Below are 27,441 nucleotides of genomic sequence, written 5' to 3'. Positions count from 1 at the left end.
CAACTTGACAGCTAAAAAGCAAATTCGTAGTCCAGCAACATGTCAAAATGTAAACAGTACATCATCACCACACCTGAGGGTCCCCTGTTCCTATCACAGTAGTGAAAAAAAAATGTAAACAATACAGTACAACAAAAGAAAACAAGCTAACGCATTTAAGCACGTGTAACTCCTTTATCGCACATTGCTCTTCTTGCTTCAGAGGTCTATTGAGTAGGAATTGCAAGTGAAGGTGAATTAATTTTTCTCTAATAGTCACGTCTTTCTTTCTTTTTTCTTTTTCTTTTTCATTCTTTCGAAATAAATTTCGAGTCATCTTCGAAAAAACTTCGAGTTAAAGGAAGTTCATTTCAAGATATTGAGAATAATTAGCATGAAATTAAAGACAAAAAAGTCGAGACTTGATAAAAACTTCGAGTTATAGTAATATCCAAGTTATTGGACTTCGAATTATCGCGAATTGATTGTTTTTGGCTTTTGTTACGTTTTTCAGTTACAATACCAGCGCCGTCGACAGGGTGGGGACTGTCGGGACAAATACTCCCCCGAAATTTTAACCTCTCTCCGAAAAATAAAGAAACGAAGACTTTCTAATCAAAACTCTTCCCTCTACTCCTTCTTCACTTGACGTTGTTATACAAATCTTCTTTCAGTCAGACCTCTTCTTCTCGTCCCTCCACATCCACATACAATTTTTTTTTTTAATTTAAAAAGTCGTATTTTTTTTACACTTTGGTCCATCTCGGACTCTTGTCACGGATAACATTTTAAGAACATTCTTTGATATACGCTTCAACATGAGACGTAAGAGATTTATATGACCAAAACTACCATTTTTAATCCAATCATACTTTGACAAAATGCTTAATTTTGTAGACTTTAATAAATTAATGCTAGTTAATGCATATTTGAAGCCTTTAAGTATATTAATTTATTTTTTTGAGGTGGTGATTGTAGATTACTTTTTAACTGTGAATATTTTCACTTATTTGCCTGAAAGTTATTCTAAAAGCCTCCGTCGCATGCATTTGTAATTGTAAACATGCAATAAACACTGTATGATGAATTATAGACTGTATAAGTGTAAGCAGTCCTCTTATTTTGTTGAGTCTCGGATTGTCATCTGACAGGCATAGTGGTATAGATGGTATATAAAAACGTCATCACTCCCTGATGAATAATTCTGGTGTAATATAAATTAATTATCAAATATTAATGGACTATTTAATGAACTAAAATTATTATTTGATACGAATTTTTGAATTGCAATTTAGTTTAACTTTTCCAAACAACATAACAAACAATATTTTTTAAATGCTATTTCCTCCCTTGATTACATGTCTGGAACCACTTTTGACTCTGACCATGTTCCTCTCTTCGAAAAAATATCCTGGCTACGGCCTTGTACATTACCGAATTCTGTTTCATCTTCCAACATTATAAAGGGTGTATCCATAAATTATGTCACACTTTTTGTAAAACAAATTCCCTTCTCCCTCCGTCACAAAAGGTCACATTTCATCTTACCCCTTCCCTTGTCAACTGTCACGTTGTTTTTCATAAGAATAGTGTAGTTTAATAAATGTAATACAGTGAAATCCCATTACAACGAATATCAATACAACGAAATATACGTTTCAACGAAATGAATTTTCAGTTTCGATTTGATATTGATTGAATTCCATTTCAAAGAAATTATCGTTACAACGAATAAAATTTGCGGTCCTTTGAAGTTCGTTGCATCGTAATTTCACTATATCACACTTCTTGCTACCCCATCCCTCTATCTTGTTACAATTTTAAGCGCGTCTTCTCCCCTTAAAGCGTGACATTATTTGTGGACGACCCCTTGCTATAATCCATAATTATACTATGACCTACCGTTCGATAGACAGAGTTAGATATTCTTCACACTCTTAACCACTTTTGAATCATCTCAAATCTTAATTTCAATCTACCCTTTTATTATCCACAGACACAATATTTTTGGACCAGTGGTTTCCAACTCATGGGCCGCAGGCAGCGTGGTACTGGACCGTGGACATTCTTCGGGAAGTCGGGGTCCAAAAGCAAAGAAAATCTTGAGATTTTCCTTTTTTCGGGACGTTTCGTTCTATTACTAGTGAGATGTGTCGTTTCTCAAAAGCTCTTAGTGACTTGTAGCCAATTAGGTCATAATATTTTTCAGACTCTTCATATTTCTGTGAATTTTCTTGCGTGAAATTGAAGATGAAATCCATTGGATCAGAAGCTCATTTGAAGAAAACTACCTTAAAATAAAAAATTGAAATTAGCTTCAAGTGAAGAATATTCGTTAGTTGAATTATCGTGTGACCAGACTCTAAGATCACATTTTTAAGCCACTTGTTCGGTTCCATCATAATTTACATTTGCTATTACAATTTTTACTGATATATTTCGTAGTCACTGAGCTTCAAAGATTGTTAGTGCGAAATTGCTTTTCTAGACTAGTAATGGACCCACTTTTTGTAAATATTTTTCTCATCTTCTAGAACCATCCGGATGAAATCTGGACGTTTGGTCTGGTAATCCTATCCATAAGCTTCTTTTCCATTAATTTCTACGTATGCCTCTCTATGATATAGTAATTTTTTGCGGTTTCTTTAACGTTCTACTGAATTAGCACACAACTGAATCAAGATATTGAAAAAATTAAAAAAAAAGCACTCATATCCCCTTTCTCACCAATAAATTTTTTCGAGAGTAAATCACGACAGTGGCGGATGGATTTACCATGTCAGAAATGCGAGGGGACCCCACAATATAGGAGGTCGCCAAGCCACCTTCGGGCCAAAAAGACAATTAAAACCATTTTTCGCCGTTCGGTTCATCTGAAGGGGACTCCAAAAATGAGCTGCTACAGGCCCCCAAAACTGCAGATCCGCCCCTAGATCACGACTCCACCACATTGTTAAAGGGTAAATTTGATCCAAATGACACAAAAGTTGCTGAAACTGATCTAGTAGAACGACCTGTTTATTATTCATGCTATCAATAAAAATTGATCACCTTAATAGATCATACGCGTCAGTAGCATCCTCGAAGAACAAGATAAAGAGAGTGATTTCATCCCAAGATGTTGTGGGGGAGAACATGGATCTCCAGAAACACAGATCTGAGAATCGTATCTCTTTTGTATTTTCCGATCGTCAGGAAGTGTGTTAAATGAGAATGTGAAGGTATTTCACCCATAGGCGTCAACCAAATCTGGCTTTCTTATGCAAATATGAATAAAAGCGGAACTGTTGAGTTCCGCCCTCAGGATATCAAGGACAAAAGATGTGTCGTTGCCTTTTAATCTCGTCTGGTTTTCCTTTCGTATTCCAGGTCAGAACGAAAAGGTCCCTTGTCGCAAGACCACGCCTATCTATTTCCCGTTTTGAATATTGTATTTTAATAGCCTTGTTACTAAACGGGAGTGCAAATGAATTTTTGATGTGCGAAACTGGTTTGTGAAAGATTAAAAGATCTGAGAAATTGATAGTTAGGTAATTCCTAACGCTAGGTTTCTTCTGATACTCTGATGTCTAGGATCGTGAACTGACAAAAGGCACATCTAGGAAAATTCTATAGGGACCAGGGACCGGTGGTACCATTTTCATTAGTAGACACTTTTTTGAAAGAGTAGCTCCCCCCCCCCACCCCTTATTAAGGGGAGTCAGTACCCTAAATACTTTCAAAAATTCGATTTTTTGATTTTTATATATTTTGAAACTCCATTTCAATACCTTTTTAATGATACAAACATCTTGAACGTGCTCATATTAGAAGTAAGTTAAAATATACTTTAAAAAATGTAAAACCTATTTTGATGAGGTATGATTTTCCCCTTTAAATTGCAATATCTCGAAACGGTATTTTTTAAATTAAATGTTCCTTTTTCTCAGAAACTAAATTGTGTTAGGCTTTGAAATTTTTATCACTTATTCCATACAACTAGTTGCATATACTGAAGTAAAATTTTTCTCAAATTCCAAAAATATTTTTTATAGAGCTGATTTCGTGTTGCAAAATGGCATTTTTTGAGTGACTTACGCATTAGAATTTTTTCAATAAAAACTAAGTTTCCTTTCTGTAAAATTTTACTTCAGTATGGAGAAAAGAGTCTACTTAAGGCACAGAAAAAAATTTCATTATTGTATCTTTAATAGATTTTCAGAAAAAGGTACATGAACCATTGCAAATTAACATTGATGGTATAGGGGGTACTGACTCCCCTTAAAGCTTGAAGTGCCAGTGCTAGTCGATATGTATTTGATTTGTTTAAATTAACAATCATAAATATATTAATTATGTAAGTAATATATATTTTTAATGAATTCGTTTATAAAGGCTGCATCTTGATTTTGGTGAAAATCATTTTACCAATTACTTCAACGATAGGCCATATTTGGAATGCGCTAATAAGCAAATTGGCCGATTGCGAAAAACCGATTAATTGGTAGAGTCAGTTAAGGAGCATAATTATTTCTTCATCGCATTTTCGACTTTAGAAATAGATGATAGTTTATTTCTGAGAGACGTTTTGTTTTTCTCCACTACCGTAAACGCGGGCTACTTTGGCTCACATTTTGAAACTTTTCTCATTCTTTTCCCAATAATTTTATAACTATTCATATTTTTATGCTGTGGAAACGTAGTTAACGCATCTAAAGTTCTCTTAATTTACTTTTTGAAAAGTGATCGTTTTGTTTCTATGTATTATTACCATTTTTAGTTGTTTTTTTATTTGGCCCAATGTTACCCTTGCGTCTGGGTAACTTTGGCCCAAAGTGGTTTTCCCTGTTTAAATTGAAGAATAAACTAGAGCCAAAGAAAACGTCTGTCCATAGGAAAAACTATTTATTTGAAAGGAAAACACATTTTACAAGAAATTAGAGTCATATAATTGAATAAAGGAAAATTAAAAAACTTTTAAAAATGTGTACGCAAACCTAGTTATTGTCTCGGACATTTCTAACGGAGAACAGTCATCTTTTTATTAGTTTTGGAGGTTGAATTATTAACAGCCATTCGTAAAACAAAGGATGTTTCTGAATTGTCGACCACTACCAAAACTTGCTGGTTCGTTCCATGCTCTGAATATCAGCTCCTTCTCCCACATCAACAGCTATCCCTGGACACCTGAGCCCATTCCATTCTACAGCAACCAAAAATTCAGTTAACTTTTCAATAAATTTAACAAAATTTTTAAGAAGTTGATGGTACTATGTCAGCTTTTTCTAAACCTGTTACAGCTTTTAGTTCCTCTCCTCTCCATTTTCTATAGTAAAAGCCATGTAATTGAGCCCTGATGAATTGAGCCTGTAATCGCTTTCTTTATCCGTTGTAGAGAATTCCAGGGTTTTTCTTGTGTTTTGCCTGTTTAGAGTTTTACTTTTAACTTTTCGTTTCTTTTTCAAATCTATGAGAAGGATTTTTTCAAGTTTTTATGCTGGGCCAGAGTAGATCGTAATTTTTAGTTTAGGAGAAATGTTGTTACTGTGAAAATTTTAATTAAAAACCTCAACAGAAATAAGAAGTACAACTGTACTACTACATAAAGTATTTAAAAGTGTTCATAAACAGGTACTTAACAAGCTCTTAGCTTATATAGAACTGCTTCTACTTGTAAAAGTTTGAGGTGTTATAAAAACACATGTTAGCACAACGAACGCAGAAAAACTAGTGTTGCTTCTTGTGCAGAGCTAGAACTGCTCGGTACTGTGTGTTTTTGATTGCTCATTATTGCAATCTGTCAAAATATGCTGGAAAATTGCGCCCTGAAGGTTGACAGAGAACGGCGTATCTTTTTCCCCATTTGGGCCAAAGAAGGACCCTACGGTCAAAGTAGCCGTATTTACGGTATCCTAATTTTCCCAAAATAATTTCTGAAATTTATCCAGTTTCTTTGAGCCAATTTTCATATAACTGTTAGCAAAACTACAAAAAATATTACAGGTAGCTTGTGGTCAGCATGCTAATTCAGGAGCTTTTTTAATTTGAATTTATTTTTTAATTATTATTAGCCATTTAATCAAAGACTTTTATTCTTTATATAAACCATAAGGTTATCTAAAAGCACTATGATTAAGGAAAAAGTTTCGACACGTGAAAAAGGTTGCAACTTTGTTTTCATGTGCATATTTATTCAAAAAAAAAAAGAGTAAATAAATAAATTGATTAAAAAAATTAACGCTATTTCAACCATCAGTAGTAAGAAAGTAATAAAAAATATGTACATCACGTTTTTAATCAAATGATATTCAGGCATAATTATTTTTTGTTGAATAAAAAGATTAATAATTTAAGGAGTAAGTTGTGAAATGCAAATCATATGTATAGTTAGAAGGAACAAAATACGAATTGAATGAAAAAAAAAAGTGTCATCAAAAGCTGGGGTGAGGGTATCATAACAAACTTAGGAAATGATTCTTTAATACTTCATTGCTCTTTCTTTCAACTATTTGTGTTGTTTTTACTGTATACACTTTCATACCACATGTTGTAGTAATGTTTGCAGTTTACGTTTGCATTGTTAAAAAATGCAGTTTACATTTATTTATCGTTAACAAATGTATTTAGCATAGTTTCTTGTAAAAGGTATGCTTTAAAAAATATTTTTTCAGCATTTTTTCCACCGATTAATAGGTAAAATTTGGCCGATTATAAATTTTCAGCAAAGTGGCCGATAATGACCGATTAATTGCTACTGCCGATTAATCGGCGCATCCCTAGTCCATACCAACTGAGGCAAAAAAAAAAAAGAAAAAAATCTAATTTTCTTAGTCCTGGTTAGGTTTTGAATTTAACATATGAAATATTTTATCTTCTTCCGCTATGATATCAAATTACACGTTTTAGCAAACTTTCATTACGGAAGAAACAAATTATTCTAAGCAAATGTTTTCGATAAGCAATTAAGCCTGATAATGGCCTTTTTTGAAATCTTAAGACTTGTTTGATGACTATAATTTCGATGACAATCTTGCGAGAAAGTGCAATTAATGAGATGAATTAATGACTTTTGATTAAAATTATTTACTTGAATTTAACGTCTAATTGAGTGTATTTTTTTTTAGAACATTTCCTCCTGTTATGCGCATCAGTACGATAAACAAAACCGCTGTTTGCATTAAAATGGTGTCAAAGAATAAGAGCACTGGCGAAAATTCGTTCGCGGAACTGATAATGATTTCAGGGTTTAGTGTTCTATCAAAATTGCTTCGAATCATTAGAAGTCAGTTAACGATTGGAATATTTGCTCTCCTCTTCATAAACACATGAGAAATAAGGAAGAACCAACAAATAATTATCGCTTTCGGCGCTACACACACACGCCTATAATAATAAAAGAAGAAAAGAAAGAAAATGTAACGTTTCTTCTGCTAACTTTTTTATTGCATTCATTTGCTCTAAAAAAATATCTCGTTCTGTTTAGTTTAGAATAAAAGTACCTATAGACTACAAAACAGATTCATTTTGCGACTCTATTTTTTATGGCTGGGGGGGGGGGGCACAATACGGCAACATTTTAAATGTGCAGACGAGGCACTAAAATTGGTTTTTGTAATGAGTTTAGTTGCCCAACAGATAACGTCTGTTACCGCGAAATGTCCATTCCGCACCTGCAGCAGTCCGCGTTACTCGCAGTTATTTAGATGCAGTTTTTATCCTCCTCAGTCCCGGCGTCACCTGTAGGATGCACTAAACAACACGAACAAAAAGGGGTATTTAAATGAATCAATGCTGCTCAGTATTAGTTGATTGGTGTTATGCGAAAATGAGTAAACCTACAAAAGTTCATAAAATGAGCTTCTTAGACTGGTAGAAAAAATGGCATACTATAGGATGTGAAAAAGATTTAAAACAAATTCTGTATTACCAAGCCATCTAATGAACAAAATGCCAACCCACTTCCAAGAAACTGGACATTGGTGTTCAATTTTAAGCTCAATTTATTCAAAAGTACTGCTTGGTGGGTTAACCCATTTTGCTTAACACCGTCCAGAAAATATTGTTATTGTTAGATGCAGGGGCGGATACAAGGGGAGGGTCAGGGGGATCATGACCCCTCTCCCCCAAACCGTCGCCAATACAATCCGTCCACATTGTGTTCAAACATTTTACGAATAAAATATAAATGATTTCAGTTAAAAGGTAAATATTTGAAATATTACTTTTTTTCATTGCCTATGAAATAAATTTGTAACGTTTATGCCCTATTAGGTGCCTTATTCCTGGTCTACTTGATGCTTTTTACTGCCCCCCAAGCAGTTTCGGATTTTTTTTTAAACCGAAACCGTAGGTTTGTTCATGGGGGGGGGGGGTCATTCTTCAGCATACCCCTCCCTTAAAATAGTAATCTGTATCTGCCCCTGAGTAGATGACAGTAGTGAAAAAAGGTATTCATTGACAGATTTTAGATACATAGTACTGAAGAAAAATTGTAATGTCTACTTAAAATTTAGATAAGTTCAGATGCGTTGCTGTTTCTAATGAATCACGAGTCATGATGCCCTGAGCATTGGCTCATTTTACTTTAAAGGATAATCCAACTCTCTCTCTTTTTCTGTCTTCTCTTCTTCAGCCATTTTCTTTATTTCTCTTCATTTTGTTTCACATTCTTTGAGACAAAAATATAATGAAAAAATTCCTTCGAACTTAATCCTCATACCAAAAGCCTGTTTTTAAGCGAAACCAAGGTACTGAACACAAAAAAGAAAATACAATCAAATTCTAAGAATAACTACTTTTGACTGCATAATCCATGAGATTTTACCTTGGTTTCGAATCTAAGTTTAAACCCACGATAATAAAATTCGATCAAAAGAACGAAATAAAAATTTCTTTTTATGTTACCCGCCATACCACTCAGGAATGGATACAATCTTTTAATTGACTAACGTACCGTGACCACGAGTGCCAATAACAACTTTCGTTTCGTTCGAAACCGAAACAAAGGCGGAAAAGTAAAACCAGAAATTAAGAAAAAAAATTCCGGTTCTAGTCACCTTGCTAAACGCATAGAGCTTCAAGACCTACATTTCCAATGAGAGGGAAAAAAATGGCAACAAGAATTGAATTGTGTTTTTGTGTTCTCTCTTCTCGAGTGAGTGAGAGCGAGAAACTGATAGAGCAGACGATTTTCTTCCTTCGAAGAAAACGTCCGAGTTGAGTTCTTCAGTTGCTGGTTCCCGGTCGTTACTTCCACAGATCGGGTAGTGAAGAATGATGGGGGTGGAAAAGTTAGTGGTTTTCATTGCGATAGCTGGCCTGGTTTTTGGAGATGGTATGTAAAATATTATTTTTTTATAGAAAAAAATTTAAAGTTTAATTTTTTTAGCATTTGTGGATTTATGGATAATTTGTGATGATTTAGTTTTAAAGAAAATAAAATGTTCATTTATTTCAAGTAATTTAAAAACAAATTGTCAAATAACTTTCATAACTCCTGAAGTACGAATAATTTGTTATTCTGAAGTAATTTACGCCATTTTTCAAATTCGCCGTCCATTTATCCTACGAAGCAAAGCTTGGGAACTTGCGGATTTTTTATCAATAAAATTTAGGAAACATAGTTTTTTTAAATTACTATTCTGTTTTTGTTATGCTCAATGCATTTGAACGGGTGTGACATTTTTAATTATGTGTTTGTAGTCAATTCCCTGAATTTTAAAGTTTTGGATTTAAAATTTCATATATTTGAATATAAAAAGATTATGCATAATAGCATAAAGTGTCAACTTAAAAAAAATTCTTGTATTTAATAAAATAATGATTTTACGCGTTACGGGTGTAACAGTACAGTAGCCCCTGCAACACATACAACTCATTATTTTTAAGTGAAAAAAAATGTTTTAGAAAATTGATACTTTATATTATGTTACATGATTCCTCATATTCAAATATATAACACTAATAGCCAAACTCCGGGAATAAAGTGCAAATATATAAGCAAAAATGCCACACCCGTACGAATAGATAAAGCAATTAATAGCTATTTTTAAAATGTCACACTCGTACGAATGGGTTAAGCAATGAATAGCTATTTCTAAAATGACACACCTGATCAAATGGATCAAGCAATTAATAATTATTTTGAAAATGTCACAACCGTACAAATGGATGAAGCAATTAATATTTATTTTTTAAAATGTCACACTTGTACAAATGGATTTAGCAATTAATAGTTATTTTTAATATGCCTTACCCATACAAATGGATTCAGCAATTAACAGTTATTTTTAAAATGTCATACCCGTAAAAATGGTCGGTTATTAGTTATTTTTAAAATTGTTATCAAAAAGTTTACTAAAACTGCATTATACTCGTATAAAGATTTGTGTGTGTGTGTGTTTATTGGGGTAGCAAGACAGTAAAGTTTATGATTTTATATAAAAGGGAAATTGCGAAGAATTGCACCCTAAACAGAATAGTATTTCCGCGATTCTTTCTCGATAACATTTGTATTGGAAACTATCCATGATAAACATTCAAAATTGAATGATTTGAATTTGAAATGGTGAGAAAAAAAAATTGCATCATACAAAAAGAAGGAATCAAAAATCAGCTTGATTTGTCTTTGAAAAAAAATGCACGTAGCTTTTCAAGCAAATAAAGTTTTAAATTTGCAAAATTATGTGTTAGAAATCGAATAAAGCTATCGTTGCACAGTAATTCATTGGTATAGTGAAAAACTGAAATATGTATTTTTACTAAAGCCCGGCTTTAGTAGAGCGTTTCTACCTTTCCCCTCACCTTTTCTCTACATTTCCCACACTAAATAGCATAATCTTGGTCTGCCACGCACTCCAATCTTTGGAGGACCTATCTAGAGGGTTAGAGGAAAGAATTTGCATTTTAATTCATTTTATCGTCACTAAACATTTTTACGCGTAATAGCTTTTATATTTATTTATTTTTTAATGTCCGTTATTACTGAGGATGGCATGTTATTTCTTACGCTGCAATCAATTCTTTGGTGAATTGTAAGTCATCAAACTAGCGATCATTTTCAAACACTGGTTTAGACCATGATTTCAAATTCAATTTATTTGAGACTAGCTGCATTGCACGGCTTTGCCCGGTCCACCTTGAAAATAAAAATTGTGTCGACTGCCGTATATTCAACAATGAGGCTTAGATAAATAAAATAAAATAAAAAAAAAACATTATGCAAAATTTCCCTTCCAAACAATAACGACAGATATTAAAATACTTTTAAGACATTAAATCGAGAAAGATGGATTTAAAAAGCGTAACCTTGGAAATACAAAATAAAATAAGTTTAAGGAATTAAAATGAGAAAGAAAATGGTTAACAATTTGAATGGACATGAGTGTTTTTGAACTTGATTTAGAAGGGCTTGTAACTTTTTTTTCCTTTTCGAGATAGAAACTTAGTTTTTCGACCATAGGTGGAGATAGATCTGGATTAAAAAATGTCTCTTTTTCCAATGGTATCAAAAAGAAAACTGTGGAACAATTGCTTCATCTTTTATTGATAGATTTAATGAAGAAAGTAGTGCCTAAATTTCAGCTAAGCGTAAACAAATTCGAGCTAGAAACGTTCCGCCGTAATTACGTTAGAGCATTGAAACAAATTGCGTAGAACGCGGAAAATTCTACTCTTTTCAACGATGTATAATATTGATATGTGTAAGTAATTTTTCACCCCCATGTTCAGGAATTTATGTGAAAATTGGGCCTAAACTGGAATAAACAAAGAACTATTCATCGAATTTTTTTCGAACTGGTCTGCAAACCTTTTCAGGACGTAAAGGAACAAACTAAAAATTTCAGCGAAATCGGCCAGGTAGTTCTCGAGTTTTGCCAGTTCAGACACATAGACGCTTTTTGGAGACTTCATTTTATACTATGTAGAGATCTCGTATTCCGTTTAATCGATCGACAATGAATTAAAAAAAAAAAAAAAACAAAACTTGACGATAATAAAACGTTGAAAGTGATGTCACTAATAATTTGAACATTAAGGAATTGGGCTTAAAAACTTTCTTTGGTGAAACTTTGGTTTTATTTTCGAAAGAATTATTTCTTGGGATCACTTTTTGTACTGCATTTGAATTCAAAGCTGCTAAAAATTAAGTTGATAAATATATTCTCACAATATGGTGCTGAATTTTCAAAAAAGGAGGCATTATAAAATTTTCTCGCACTCTCTAAATTCTGTAATTGTGAAACTGAAAATGTTATACTTTTAAACACCTCATTGCGTCTCATTTTATTCCTCCTTTTTTTTGTCTTAAATTTTTATTTAAAAAATTTACTTACTAAAAACTAGGTTAATAAATGTATTTTATAGAATATAGTGCTAACTTTTCAAAAAAGGAGGGATTATAAAATTTGCTCGTATTCTCAAAGTTTGTAGAGCCAGCACTGGTTATATATTTATATCAGTGAACCTTTCAGATATGTTTCATCATTTCTGTTTGCTGTTATACCACAAATGAAGAACCACATTAATTAAGCCGGAAAATTCTTTTCTTCAAAGGAATAAGAAAAGAAAGAAAAAACATTTTTTACAAAAAAAAGTTCTGATTAATGAAAAAAAAAATAATCAAATGAAACACAATTTCAAGCATTGTCTAATTTTTTAAAAGAAATGATAAGCCTACAAAAAAGTTTAAATTAGGGGAACTTCAAAAAGAAAAAAAAAGAAAAAGAAAGAAAGAAAGAAAAACTAAATTCGTTTCCAATTATTCAGCCCCTTCAATGACCGCAAGGGTCATCATTTTCCGTTTTAGTTGTTCTAATACTACTTACAAATCTAATTATACGAAGTCTGATGCCATTTCTCCCACTTCAGACATCCTTCAAGTGTCAAAATTTAAACAAACTTAAAGTTACTAGATGGGTGTTACTAAAAACTTAAAACTGGTTTTATCAGTTCAGTAGTGCAACAAAAAACTTGAATCATCAGTTCAGGAAAATTTTGTTTGCTTTTCGTCTCTACAGAGGGGGGGGGGGACGAGAAAAAGTAAAAAGGAAAAGAAAAGGATGAAGGAGAAAGATTTCGATTCTTGAAAAAAGAAAAACATATAGAAAATAAAGATTTAAATTATCTTTCTAATGTCAAACATTAAATTGTTTCTCTATACACATTTATAGACAACGACATGTTATACTTGGATAATTTTAAAACATGATAGCGAAAACAAACAATTATTTTTAATCTAGAGAAAATAAAAACTTTTACGCAAATGCATCTTTCCTTAAGTAGTAATTAATTTCACGGTCTTTTCCCCGTCTGGTAAGCTAGTTCTAAGAAGAGGAAGGAATTTGAATCAATTTTTCTTGATCAAGTAATTGATCGATCGATTTTACATTCTAATTCACTCTAATTTGTCAAGCAATTATTTTTTTTTCATTCAATGCGACCCTGCAGTTTAGTAGTTGAAGGTTAATAAAGGGTGGAGTCGAAAGAAATATATCTAATCTTTGAAGAGGAAAAAAAGCTGAACACACACTCACATATTTGAGATCTAAAACTGAATTGTAAAGACATTTTTGACGGGGACTTAAATTAATTTGTAGGTATTTTCATGTGTATAAACTCTGTGTTCTAATAGAGCTATATTCAACGAGAGGCAAAGAGGAAAAGACTGCTTTACTTTATTACTGTACTCGATCACTGACACTTTTCTGACAGTATAAAACCCTGACTTGACAACAAAAAAAAATAGTGTGTGTTTGTATGTCATTGCAACATACATCATGCGAAAATTTTTATTTATTTCTAAAAATACTTTCTTTATATGCATTTTATTCTACATATCATTAATTTATATTGTCGTTATGTAACAGCATTGTAAATGAGTACCGTAAACTGGGGCTACTTGAACCCGAAATTTCAAATTTTTTGCGAATTTTATACTGATTTGTTGATAAACACATAATAAGCACTGATAACCTTGTTTTTACTGTTTTTCAGACGTTCTGCTACCACCTTAAACCCTTTTCAAACAACAATTTTAACTCTTTATATTTTTTCCCTATTTTTAAAAATTGGGTTCAAGTAATCCCGCGCTGGGGCTACTTGAACCCAACCCAGAAAATCCATGGTCCAACTCAGAAAATCCATTAGAAAAGGCTGTAAAACAGGTGGTGGGATCAAGAAGGATCAATAATCTTGAAAGATAATTCAAAACTACATTCTAGTGAGCTAACTATTTATATAAATTAATATAAAATCAACGTATTCATAAAAAAAATATTTTTAGGCAAACATAATTTCTCAAATAGGAAGATAATCAAACTGCAGCTAAAACTAATTAAAATACGTATTATTTAAACATTAAAGAGAATGAAAACTACTCTCTTTAATAGCTTGGGTGGATTTATTTTCTCTGTTATTATAATATTTAATGCCTGCCTTCCTCGCTACTTTATACTACAGGATTCTCAGGCTTGTTTTGTGAACGATCTTTTAATTTCCTTTTTAGAGTTGATATACTTAAGTCAAAATGGGCTGAGGCCACTCTCTAAGACATTTCTCTGGAGTTAATTGAATCTAGACACAATTGCAATTTTTTCTCCGAATAATCCGCATATTTCCTACTTCCAGGGGTTCTCTTTCACTTTCGGACCCTTTTTATCCCCAGATCTGCAAATAAACGGGTATAAATAGTAACTAACCTCTTTACTTTAAAAGATTGCAAACCTTACTTAACATAATTTAGTGATGAAATGTGGTCCGGGACTGCTTGAACGCTGGGTTCAAGTGGCCCCATTTTAAGGTAACCAGTGCACTTCTACTAACTTATATTAGTTACCGTGTTAATTATAGAGCTATATAACCTTAAAACACTGTTATTTTATTAAGAAATAGAATGCAAACATAAAACTATTTTAACCTTGATGATATCAGACGTTTCCATGAACTTACATGTGAAAGTTTGCAGACACTAAAAACAATTGTTTAAACAACTTGCAATCATAACCTCAATCAGAAAAAGGCAGGAATAGCAAAAACTTTGTTTCATGCACCAGCCTCTGCCTAATACTGCTACCAGTCATGGAGAAGGTTTGTTAAGTCTATAGATTGAGTTTTATAGGAACAGGACAGATTTTAAACACTTTTTTCTCATGTGTTCAAGTAACCCTTGAAGGCTCAAGTAACCCCAGTTTACGGTATCACTAATTTAAGCGTGAAATTGAATTCACTTTACAATATGCAAGTCTTGATTTCTAAACATAAAGTACAGCAACCCTATAGTCTTTAGTGTATATAAACAATATGAATTTCGTCTAATGTGCAAAATATCACATACAGTTGAAAAGAAGTACAGGAGCTGAACTCTAGCGAACTCCCATGCAAATTAACTCCTGAGTATGTGTCATAAAATGGAGGAATTTGAAACCAGAAGAATTGGAATTACCCATTAAAATCGGCCCAGAAATAATTCGTTACCTGGAGCAAATCAGATGTTAATCATGCATCAAAAGATTAAACTAAGATAACTTCTTGCAAACAAAAACAAATGAATAAGTAAAATAAGTAAATAAATAATAATATAAACTGTAGTATAGTACGGCGTAAAATAAGTAAATAAATAATAATATAAACTGTAGTATAGTACGGCATAAAATAAAGTATAAGCTTTATTAAAAGATTACATTAAACAAAGTATAGCAGATTTAATCACGTATAAATTGTAACACAGCATAAAATTAAGTGTAAGAATAACCCCGAATGTGAATTACGAATCCACGAACGTGAAGTTTTGGTAAGGAGGAAATTCTCATTTTACGAAAAATAATCCGAATTTCACCGAATGATAATCAGAATTTTACAGAATTATAAAGTAAAAGTATTCATATATCTACACCTAATGCAAAGAGACAGTAGACAGCATTAAATTTTAAATGAAAAATATTTTAATATTTCAATCAAATTGGCCAAGTCGCCAGACAGAGTTTGTCGAATAAGGCAATTTTTTAGGAGTTCACAGTTCCCTCCCATCGGGGCACCCCTGAATGTAAGTTATAACAAAAGACCACATTATAACATAAGTGATAGCAGATGATCAAATTAAAAACAAATCATAGCAAAGCATTGAAATTAAATGCAAGTTATTACAAAAGATCAAATCAAACGAAAATTACAGCAGAAGATCAAATTAAATATAACTTATCACTGTGGGGCTGCCCATGATGATGTCCATCTTTGACAAGTAGGGGGGTGTATGAAATTACAACAGTTGGTGACTATGGAGAGGGGGATAAAAAGAAGTGTGATGTCACGAATTTTTTTTTAGTAACTGCGTATATGCTTATGAAAAACAGCGTATTACGTAACAGAGGTGGGGGGGGGGGGTTGCGAAGAGTGACATTTTGTAACACAAAGAGGAGGTTGTCAAATTTTTTGAAAAAAAGTGTGACATCATTTTATGGAGAGCTCCTGAGCAGAAAATTAAAGATGAGTCATTTGCAGGAAATTAAACAAAACGTAAGTTATAACAAAAGGTTAAAAATTAAAAAAGATATAATATAAAAATACCAAATTGAAGTTGAGACGAATAAGTCATATTATAAAGAAAAATTATAAAAAATTCAAAAGTTAAAATAAAAAATGGTAAAATTTATGCATAACGCTTTATGCTGAATTCTACCCCCCCCCCAAAAAATAGTCTAGGTAAAATAGTTGCTACTTTATTTATTAGCCGTAGAAATAATATATTTTTGAAGTGTATTGAAAATAGTAACAAACATAGGTAAATATTAATAATCAGTTACAATACAAATACATTTATAATTTCTTATCGTAACTTATTTTTCTACAATTCTTTTCGACGCATTGAATGTCTTTTTCAAAGAAGACAGATTAAGTTTCTTTAAAAGTATTGCAAAATAATCGGTGGAAGACTGGATAAAAAATTATAAACGAATGCTGAAGAAAGCAAACGTAAGAAAACTATACCTTCTTCATATTTTCGTGATTCTTCGTGATGCATTTTGGCTTTGAGCCTAAAATATTTTAATTAGCTTGTTAAAAAAATTTAAGTCATTTTTATGCAGTCAGCGCTTTTCTTTGTAGATTTGCATACAATATGCAATATGTAGCCACAAAATTCATACAAATTTTAACTACGTCCTGTAAAATTCTTTTGTTTTTTAACTATTCAAAATGACGAAACTCCCCCTCTCCCCAGTCAAAACAGAATGTGCTGAATAGTGAACAAGTACCATTGCCGCAGAACAATAGCAGGTTAATTACACGAATATCAGCTTAAGATTAATGTCAGCTTAAATCGAACCCGCAGCAGCCTGATACATTCTCAAGAAAGTATTGCTTTACTCTTTCTGCATAACATTTTCAGGTTTAAGAATATGCAGCTGACATGGAGATTATACCCCAAATAACTTTGCATTCTATTACATATTTATCTCACACTCACGTTTTGCTTGTTATATTCTGCAGAACATCTTAAACCAGGTGAAGGTCTGTTACAGAACACTGCTAAATATTCTGCAGGCGGGTCGCTGCCCAAATTAACTTTTTATGTCACCATGGCAAAAAGATCAAGGCTAAAAGAAAAATTCCTTCAAACTTCCTGAAAAGGTGGATAGAATGGTCTGCTAAATCTTCACGCTGAAATTGTTTTTTATCGTATGTATTTCCGCTATAGAGACATAGACAAGACGGAGTTTAAAATGTTGCTTGAGAAAAACATTAGAAGATAGAATACTGAGGGAAATTGTGGGATGGAATCAATAGCAAGAACTGGTGAGATAAAAGCAATAGCAGATCATTCAAAGAGGGTCACTGCCCAAATTAACTTTTTATGCCACCACGGCAAAAATATTAAGGCTAAAAAAATTCCTTCAAACTTCCTGAAAAGGTGGATAGAATGTTCTGTTTAATCTTCTTATAATATGCTTCTTATAATTCGGGGACAGTGCCAGAGGACTGGAAGCTGGCTAACATTACACCGCTCTTCAAGAAAGGGTCTAAAGGGAGTGCGGGAAATTATAGACCTGTGAGTCTAACTTCGGTGGTTTGCAAAATTTTTGAAACATTGATGAAAATTAAGATAGTAAATTTTCTAGAGACTAATAATCTATTGACTAGTTTTCAGTACGGTTTCAGGAAAGGTAAATCTTGTGCAACTAATTTATTACATTTCTATGACAAAGTTACCATGGCTTTGGACAATAAGAAGCCTGTAGATGTTGTTTACATTGATTTTCAAAAAGCTTTCGATAAGGTACCGCATGTTGCTCTACTTAGCAAATTAGCTGATATAGGAATAGGAGGGAAAACTTTCATTTGGGTAAAAAACTGGCTGACCGGAAGGAAACAAAGAGTAGTTGTAAGGGGAAATTATTCTAATTGGAGTGAGGTCTTAAGCGGGGTTCCTCAAGGATCAGTGTTAGGGCCTGTTTTGTTCATTGTTGTTCAGTTTTGGTCTCCTTATCTTAAGAAAGATATTAATGTATTGGAAAGGGTTCAGAGGCGGGCTACAAGGCTAATAAGTGGACTTTCCCACTTAGATTATGATTCCAGGCTTAGAAGGCTAAAAATGTACAGTCTTGAGCAAAGAAGAGACCGAGGGGACATGATTCAGCTGTTTAAATTTATTAAAACGAAAGATGTTACAGGGCTAAAGTTTAGCACTGAAAACAGGACAAGGGGTCATTGTTTTAAGCTATTTAAATCTCAGGCTAACATGGATATTAGGAAAAATTATTATTTTAGCAGGGTAGTAGAACCTTGGAACAGCTTACCGGAAGAGGTGGTAATGAGCAAAGGAGTAGACAGTTTTAAGAGGGCCATTGATCTTCACTGGGGATTGTAAATTGACTAGGACCAGTCTAGCTGGGCCCAGAGCCTGTTGCTGGTCGTCACATTTGTATTTGTATTTGTATTTGTATAATCTTCACGAAAAATCATAAAATGTTTTTTATTTTTATTTTTTACTTTTTATTTTTAAGTCTTGATGTGAAATTGTTTTTTATCGTCTGTGTTTCCGCTACAGAAACTTAGCCAAGATGAAGGAGTTAAAAATGTTGCTTGTTACAAACCTTAGGAGATAGAACATTGAGGGAAATTGTGGTATGGAATCAAAAGCAAGAAGTTGTGGGATAAAAACAATAGCAGAGCATTAAAAGAACACTGTTACAAAGCCTAATACGTGTTTATTTTGCTTGTTGAAAATATTCAAGCACACATGAAGTCTATCTTACATATTAAACTTCAGCTAAATTCATTTTAAATGATTGGCTTATTCGGCAAGTAATTAGTGAAAACATACAAATAAAAATAAATAAAATGAACATTTCGACAGTTTAAAATTAAACTTTTAATCTGCGCATCTCGAAGCACAGAATTCTCGAAACCCGGTTCAACCTTCCCTCAATTAAATAGCTGTCAAAAATAGTTCAGAAATATTTAGAGATCATCTTTGCATTATTTCTTTTCAAAGTTATCAAAACTTAGGAAAATGAACTCCTCTTTGAAACATATTTTCTCCATTTCACACACAATACATTTTTGTTCTACTGTGTACTCGTTTCTGAAGTTTTGAGCAGACACAATGTAACTTTTGACGAAAGGTTCATTGAATTTGGAGGAAATATCGTTTTATCACATAGTTTTTACTTTTTTAAAATTAAATACGCAATCCCTTTGTACATATTCAACAATGATAAATTTAACGAACTATATGAGATGACGTATGTGAAAATTTACAAACAACCCATTCGCAACTCCAATAAACTATAGGGCGCACTCAGCCACTGTCTAATGGCGGATGAAAAAGGTAAAACAAACAAATGCCGTAACTTATAACTTGCTTTGACGCTTAGTGAATGGCAGTAATTTTTCATTGTGTTTGTGGGAAGCTTTCTATTCTATTCTTCTGAAATTACATTACACCACAAACTGTCTGAAGCCTGTAATTTACCCCAAAGAAAACATGCGGAATGGAATGTTTTACCTTTTTCTTTAGTATTATTAATCATCGCTAGGTAGCGTATTCGAGCTCTAGAGTTGCGAATATGGGTAAACATTCAATTTGCTGTATACAGAAGAAAATAGTTTTGTTCAATAAGAAAAAAAAACATATAAAAAAAATATAAATATTTGCATAAATGTGAGGAGAAAACTAAATAAATAAATAAATACACACACATTTCATAGTTCTTACTGGCAAGTAAACTTGGTTCTTTTATTCACTCATTCCAATCATGGCAATCTGCGATCGACCTGCCCTGTGCCTGATAAAGGATCGCAGAGCCATGCTTCAGTGAAGTAGTTGAATCTTTTTTATAGTTAGCAGCCACGTAAGTTATCGCTCCCCGATTTATCTATCGTATATCTGCTCATATATTATTGTTTATTCTCTGTTTATTCACTTCAGGCTCTGCTCACTTTATTTCTCCAAAAGATTTTTTTTTTTTCGTTTGGAGCACATTTGGTGTATGACTTCATTTTTTCATCTTTTTAAATTAGCAGTTATTTCTAATTATTTACGTATAAAAATAGTTTGGATTGAGCTGGGGTTTTGAAGAAAATCTGCCTTAATTCATTTTTATTTCTTGATGTTCCATTTAAATTCCTGTTAAATTCATGTGGTTTCTTAATCTTATGCCATGTACTAGTCTGTCCAACCAAAGAGTTTATTAAGCAATTTTTCAGAGTAATGTTGTTGGTGTTATTCGTAAGTTTTTGAACGTTTATTCATACCTTTGGCAAAAACATTGGTTGAACTGGTTTTGAAGTAAAACAGGTTTTTGGCAGCGAGTTTTGGCCTGATTGAGAGGGATTCGTTCTGAACTGTTTTGTGGCATGATAGAATCGACAAAGAAGTCGACAGCTACAAAAAAAAAAAAAAAAAAAACTACTTTTTAAATCTTATGGGCGAACTGGGTTTGATACTAAGCGCCTTAAATAATGTATTGAAAAATTACATCAAAAGTGGAAGGAAGTATTTGTAAGAAATCTAAAATATACTTGTATTGAGATCACATAAATAGTTTTATCTACAAAATTGGTATTCCATACAATATGAATTGTAACTGAAGGTTGCAGAAATTCTACAAGGCAAAATTAGACAGAATGTTTCCTTGAATACGTCTAAACAATGAAATCGTTTTTTCAAACAGTTGTAATGGAACTAAAGAATTCTATAATGCCCTTCTGATGAATCTTATTCACATAAAAGAGTGAAATGCAATATGCAATTTTCACACTTGTATGGGCGCCTTTATCGAGGGAGTTTTGCAACAGATATAGCTGACGTTACATTGTTCAACAAGCCATTGCTCGGAACACATGATGCAGCGTCAACAGTTCATTATAGCTGTGCTTTCTATAAATCTACAACGCCTTTCATTTCCTCTTCATTGATTAGAAATCGTGCAAGCTGAATTAATTTCAACCTAATATAGCATTACTTTACATTTTGACCACGTTATCTTTACTTTCAAGAGAAACTAAATTCGTAAAGAGCATCGCAAGGCGCAAATGTTCTAGACCAGTGGTTTCTCAACCTTTTTTGATTCTCGGACCGGTGATGTTTCTTCTCTTCTTTTCCACCTTTTTTTCTTAAAATACACAAATAGAATTTTACTTAGCGTTGAAAACATGTTATTTACATGTTGAAAGTAAGGTAAATAATCCACATATAAATAATAACCGATGATCGGGAAACCCGCGAGTTTCAACAATGAAACTCGCGCCACGGCATGACAATTTGATAATATGTTTTGGTAATGTTTAACATGCAGGGAAAGGCTTTATTGTGACAAGGCTGAACTCGATCCGGTCACTCAACTATTTTACTGGTAAGCAGTGGTGTTCCCATAGGGTTATACTCCATATAAGCCGTATACTCTCAAACATTTTTTAGACACATAGCGTATACCCTCAAGCTTCATAAATTTTCATATTATGACATAATACGTACATGATCATATACACAAATTGTGCGTAATAGATTACCGGGAGTATACCCTCCGAAAAATTGATGGGAACATCACTGCTGGCAAGACTGTGTCATTTCAGAGGAATGAAGAAACGGAAAAGCGGATGAAAATTAACGCTATTATTATTATTATTATTATTATCATTGTTATTGGAAGAAGTTTCAAGTGTCTATAAGTTTACCAGCTCTTGTAATTTATTTGTCTGCTCTCTGCCTCTATTGCGATTATTTAAACCTCTTTTAACTTAAACCTCGTTTAACTGAAATCAGCTTTGTGGCATTTTATTTTTTAGTAAGTGAACCACATCACTTTAAATTCACTGGAGTCAATCATTTCTGTTGTAGTAATAAAATTTTTCACTTTTCTTTTCCCCTGTCTCTCCAAGTCCGTCACAAAATTTCTTGAAAACTAAATAATTCTGTTGTTTTTGAATGCAGCTAAGTTCGAAAGAATTCGAATGTTGAGGTAAATTATTGTCGAATTAACTACTATCTTTTCATTATGTATTCATGTTTAAAATAAAAGAACGAAAAACAATGTCAACTGCATTATTGATTACACAGTAACAATTAAAGTGTACTATATTACATCTTTTTAAATTTACACTGCGTTTTCTGACTTAAGTAATATTTATTAGAAAGGTGTTTATCGTTTATAACTGTCGTAACATAATTTAACAAATCACTTTTAGTAGTTATTTTGCAAATATATACGTGTTTCAACGCGGAGTTTAAGCCTTTAATCCATGTTCTGTTGTATTTAAACAGCAACAACATATAAAAACTTGCATAAATTTAAGTATTTGAATTTGCTAAAATTAATTTCACAATTCAAATTTGTATTCACTCTTACGGGGATGGAATATCATATTGATTTCTCTTTCTTATTATTTTTTCTTTACAAGGTTTATTGATTTTTTTTTTTTAAATTTAAATTCTATACAGTAAATTATGTTCAGTTAAGTTAAACCTTTGAATTAAATACAATGTACCTGACCACTGGGGTGAAATTTACGTAACAGAACTTAATGAACCTGTGTGACAAAAGCATAACTGGATACATTTCCGTCAGGAAATGATTTGTATGCATCCTGACATAGGAAAGTTTTAAAAGAATTTGTAAAAGTCCTTTTAATCCCGTCACGAAGGACACTTTTGTTCGAAACGATACCGGCGACTAATGCCTAGCCAGCCGTGACTAGGAAATGTGATAATTCGGAAAAAATTGGACCGCAACGATCACTATGCACCGAGCCACAGCCTGACTCCAAACTAGTTTCATCATTTCGATTATTTTGTGGCATCGGTGTGAAATCGTTGAAAGTGATTTATTTTTCAAATAAAATGTTGCAACCTTCCGATACTAAAGAACTTCAAAGTTTATCTGGAATTCACACGCACCGTGAGTTTTAATTAGTTGGTGCAGTGTCTAAGCGTGAACGTAAGTCATACCTGTCATCGAATCTGTGAATGGAAAAATGGTATTAAATTCTTCAGCGATGATTTATTTGTAGATTCAGATCAATCGACAAATGCGTACTAATTTGCTCCATATACCACGTTAGGGGACAGCGATTCTCAACCTCTTACAAAACGAATTACCGTCTTTATAACAACTTATTAGTCACGAAAAACTCTTTCATTTATTAACGGCTATTCTGTTTCAATTCTATATTACTTGTATTCTAAATAATTGAACGGCACTTCGGCCAATTACAGCTATGCCTCCCTTCGGAGAAACTTGAACAAATTATAGCACACAAGTGGATGCGGGGCTCCGTCCGAGGTGCCACAAGCACGAACTTCATACCTCCGTGGAATTAAACGGCAGATCATGTCCAATTTCATGTTCGGGAACTGTTTAGCACATTTTTGATCAGTTGACTGTTACTGCTTATACAAACTAATATTTTTTTTAAGCGAAAACTTCAAGTCATATCCGTAAGAGTTTAGAAACGGAAATAACGACTAAAAAACTGAAGAGAATTTTTTCCAATAAAAAATACAAAATGAAATTAATCTGTGAAGTCTACTTGTATGCTTTTCACGGTAAGATTTGATAGAAAATACAATTTACACAGATAGACCGTAACTTTAAATGAAAAATATATCAATGACTGAAACATATTTTCCCTAATTTAATTGCATTTGAAAAATAAAAAGCACGCAGTAGCAGTGGCATTGGCGAAGTAGCAACTGATCTGCTCTGAGTTAAACTTGCTGCCTAAGAACTCCATTACTACTTCTGGTTCACCTTGAATATTATTTTTATCTACTGTTGAGAATAGAGAAATTTGCATTTGATCTAGTCAAACACAGTCAGTTTCGGAACACCATAATTTGTTGAATACATTTTCAAAAGTATTTAGTTTAAATTGAAAGCAAAAATTTGTATCTTACAAAATTGGATTAAAAAATCTTTGTTACTTATTGAGTGTTTATTTATTTAGTATTTGTTATTAAACTTGTAAAAAATACGAATTACGTGATTAAAGCAAGCTTTTCTTCTATTCTCTTTTTGCTTTGTTTTTAGAAAATATTTTATGTGTCAGATACATATATTTGTATGCTTATAGTATAAATTTGAATGAAATATTTACTTTTGTTTAAGGTATGCAACTACACGGCCTAGTCATTATGACGGTGAAACAATAAATAAATAAAAAATATAATTAAAAAAAATAATTAAAAAAAAAAATAATTTAAAAAAAAACCTGCACGACAACGAGTAAGCAACTGTTATTCTGCATCAATTTTGGAACCCCATTAAGGATAACTTTATATCAAGTGAATGTCTTTAACAAAAATGGTTTAATGTTTTTCTTAAATACGTTGTGTCAAGAAAACTGAAGTTTTATCATTTTCTTCACTAACTGTTGCTCTTAAAGAGTACTAGAGATGTTTTTCACTGCAACGTTACTATTTCTGCAGCTGAGTACTATTTACAGGAACTTGTTTCATAAAAGCGGACAAAATTCTAGACCTTAACTTTAGGATCATTTTCTATTACTATGCAAAAATATATTTTATACTACTATAAATTATTCCTGATAAAATAATTCTTTAAAAAAGTGAATAAAAAGCATCAATAACATTTGACGGACAACTCCGTCAATAATCGTTTTTCTTAAATAAATTTCGTCAAACTGAGGTTTTACCATCTTCCTCATCAGTTTTTACTTCCAAAAGAACACTTGAGGTGTTTTTCACTGCAATGTTACTACTTCGGCGGCAGAGTGCTATTTACAGGAACTTGTTTCCTTAAAAATAGCAGACAAAATACTTGACATCTAGGATCATTTTCTATTATTATGAAAAATTATTACTACTACAAATCACGTTTCATAAAAAAAAATCTTTGAAAAAAGTGTGAGCGAAGCACATCGATTAGCATTTTGATATTATACTCTCCGTTAGTTTTTACCCGACTGCGCGTGCGCGACGCGAAGGAGGGTAATGTGTTTATCAGTCTATGTCCGATTCTATGTGGCGTTCTAGGGGCTAAACGCCTTGGTCACTTTTGGTAATTCTTACGTCAATCGATTTGTCTTAACCTTGGGAGTGTCACTAAACACATGACAGTAATCAAAATTCACCATATCAACAACCAGTTGACAAAATATGGCAGTTCGGGATCGGCGCACGTTTGGTGTTGCACACTGTGTCGCACGCTACCTGCGTGCGACAAATTCAGGTAGTTTTTGCTGCCTGAATTTTTTTTGTTTACTAAGTCTACTAATTGGGATCTTAGTGGTCGGGTGGTCTAAGTGATTGCTTCTGCCACTTGAGGCGGTGGGTCAAGACACCCTCGCTCCGAATGTACTTTCCCCTCTTTCTGATGTGAATTCTTTCATGTATTCTTTATTTGTATTCTGTACTGTAGTAAAATTTATATTATGCGTAACGAAGGCAAGACACTCAGATTGTAGTCCTCATCAAAATAAACACGTGCAATAAGTATCAAAAGAAAGAAAGTCTACTAATTCGATTTTCATCTCTAACATGTTGCATTTGTTTTTGCCTTGATTCAAGGGACTGAGTTTCGCGACGTGTACTTTCTCGACAGGCTTTTTTAGTTTTGCGAGAAAGATTTGACTGACGGGGGGGGGGGGGGACGTTTCCGATTTCGCGTCATCATGAGTTATACAGGATGTTTATATAGCTGTGCTGTGGTTGACTTAAGTTCGCGCATTTTTGCCGAAGGCCAAGCACATGTTGCTTTAAGGGGAGTTAGGTCTCTAGAGGGATTAATAATCAGTAGTTTAGACCACCGCAAGTTACTTAATAGACCTCACGTTACAAACAAACTCTCTCAATGAAATGACAAGATTGCGAAATGTACCGTATCATAATCATAAAAACTAACTCGATGAAAATTAACTAAAAAGTGACAAATAAAAAATTATTAAATAAAAACAAAAAACCCCGACTGCGTAAAAACCAAAAAAACTAAAAAGAGAAATGTATAAACACAGTAGTTTAGAATGTTATTAAGTACTACTGAATAACTACACCGTTGAAGTAGTTTTATATCCGTACACAGATAAGACAAATCATAAATTCAAAAGCAGAATAGAAGGATCAACTGTCGGGGCCCATTCAAATTTTACGGGTTTCTTTGAATCAGAAAGGAATGGGCCTCGACTGTTGATCCTTCTATTCTGCTTTTGAATTTATGATTTATCTTATCTGTGTACGGTTATAAAACTATTTCAACGATGTAGTTATTCAGTAGTACTTAATAACATTCTAAAATACTGGGCTTATACATTTTTCTTTTTAGTTTTTTTTTGGTTTTTACGCAGTCGGGTTTTTTGTTTTTATTTATTGAGTTCCGTTTTCGTTTCGTATAACTTTAATGTCACGTGAAAACCAGTTAGTAAAAATAATTTCTCGTTTTTTATAAAGTTTTTAAGTGAACTGAGTCTTAATAAATTTCATCATCTAGTTTTCCTCTTATAAGTATACTGGAAATGATTTTCATTGCAGTGTTACTATTTTGGCTAAAGAGCGGTATTTACAGGAACATGTTCCATAAAAGTAAACGCACAAAATTCTCGGCCTTAATTTTGGTCTGAAATCTGTCATGATGATTGATGAAAACTTAAACTGTCCGTTATTATAAGTAATCTTTTATAATAAAGTTTAATAAAAGAAGTATGTAAGTAAAACACATTGGTATAACATCTTCGTCAATTTTTGAGCTCTATCTTCTTTCAGGATAACTTTTGTGCCACATGAATCCAGTTTTAAAAATAGATAACTTTTTTAGGGTAAACTTGCGAATTTTATCAATTTCATTATGTTTATTTTCTTTTTCATAAGAATATTTATGGTGCCTTCCACTGCAATGTTACCATTGCGGTGGCAGAGCGGTGTTAACAGGAACTTATTCCCTAAAAGTATGAAGGGAGACGAAGTTTTGGTCTCAGATATTTTCTCTACGAAAAAAACCTGCTAACCTAGCTCTTATTTGGCATTAACATTTGTTA

This window comes from Uloborus diversus, chromosome 9, assembly GCF_026930045.1.
Source record: "Uloborus diversus isolate 005 chromosome 9, Udiv.v.3.1, whole genome shotgun sequence".
NCBI lineage: Eukaryota > Metazoa > Arthropoda > Arachnida > Araneae > Uloboridae > Uloborus > Uloborus diversus.
The sequence above is the reverse complement of the archived record's forward strand: the minus strand, read 5'-3'. Positions refer to the sequence as shown.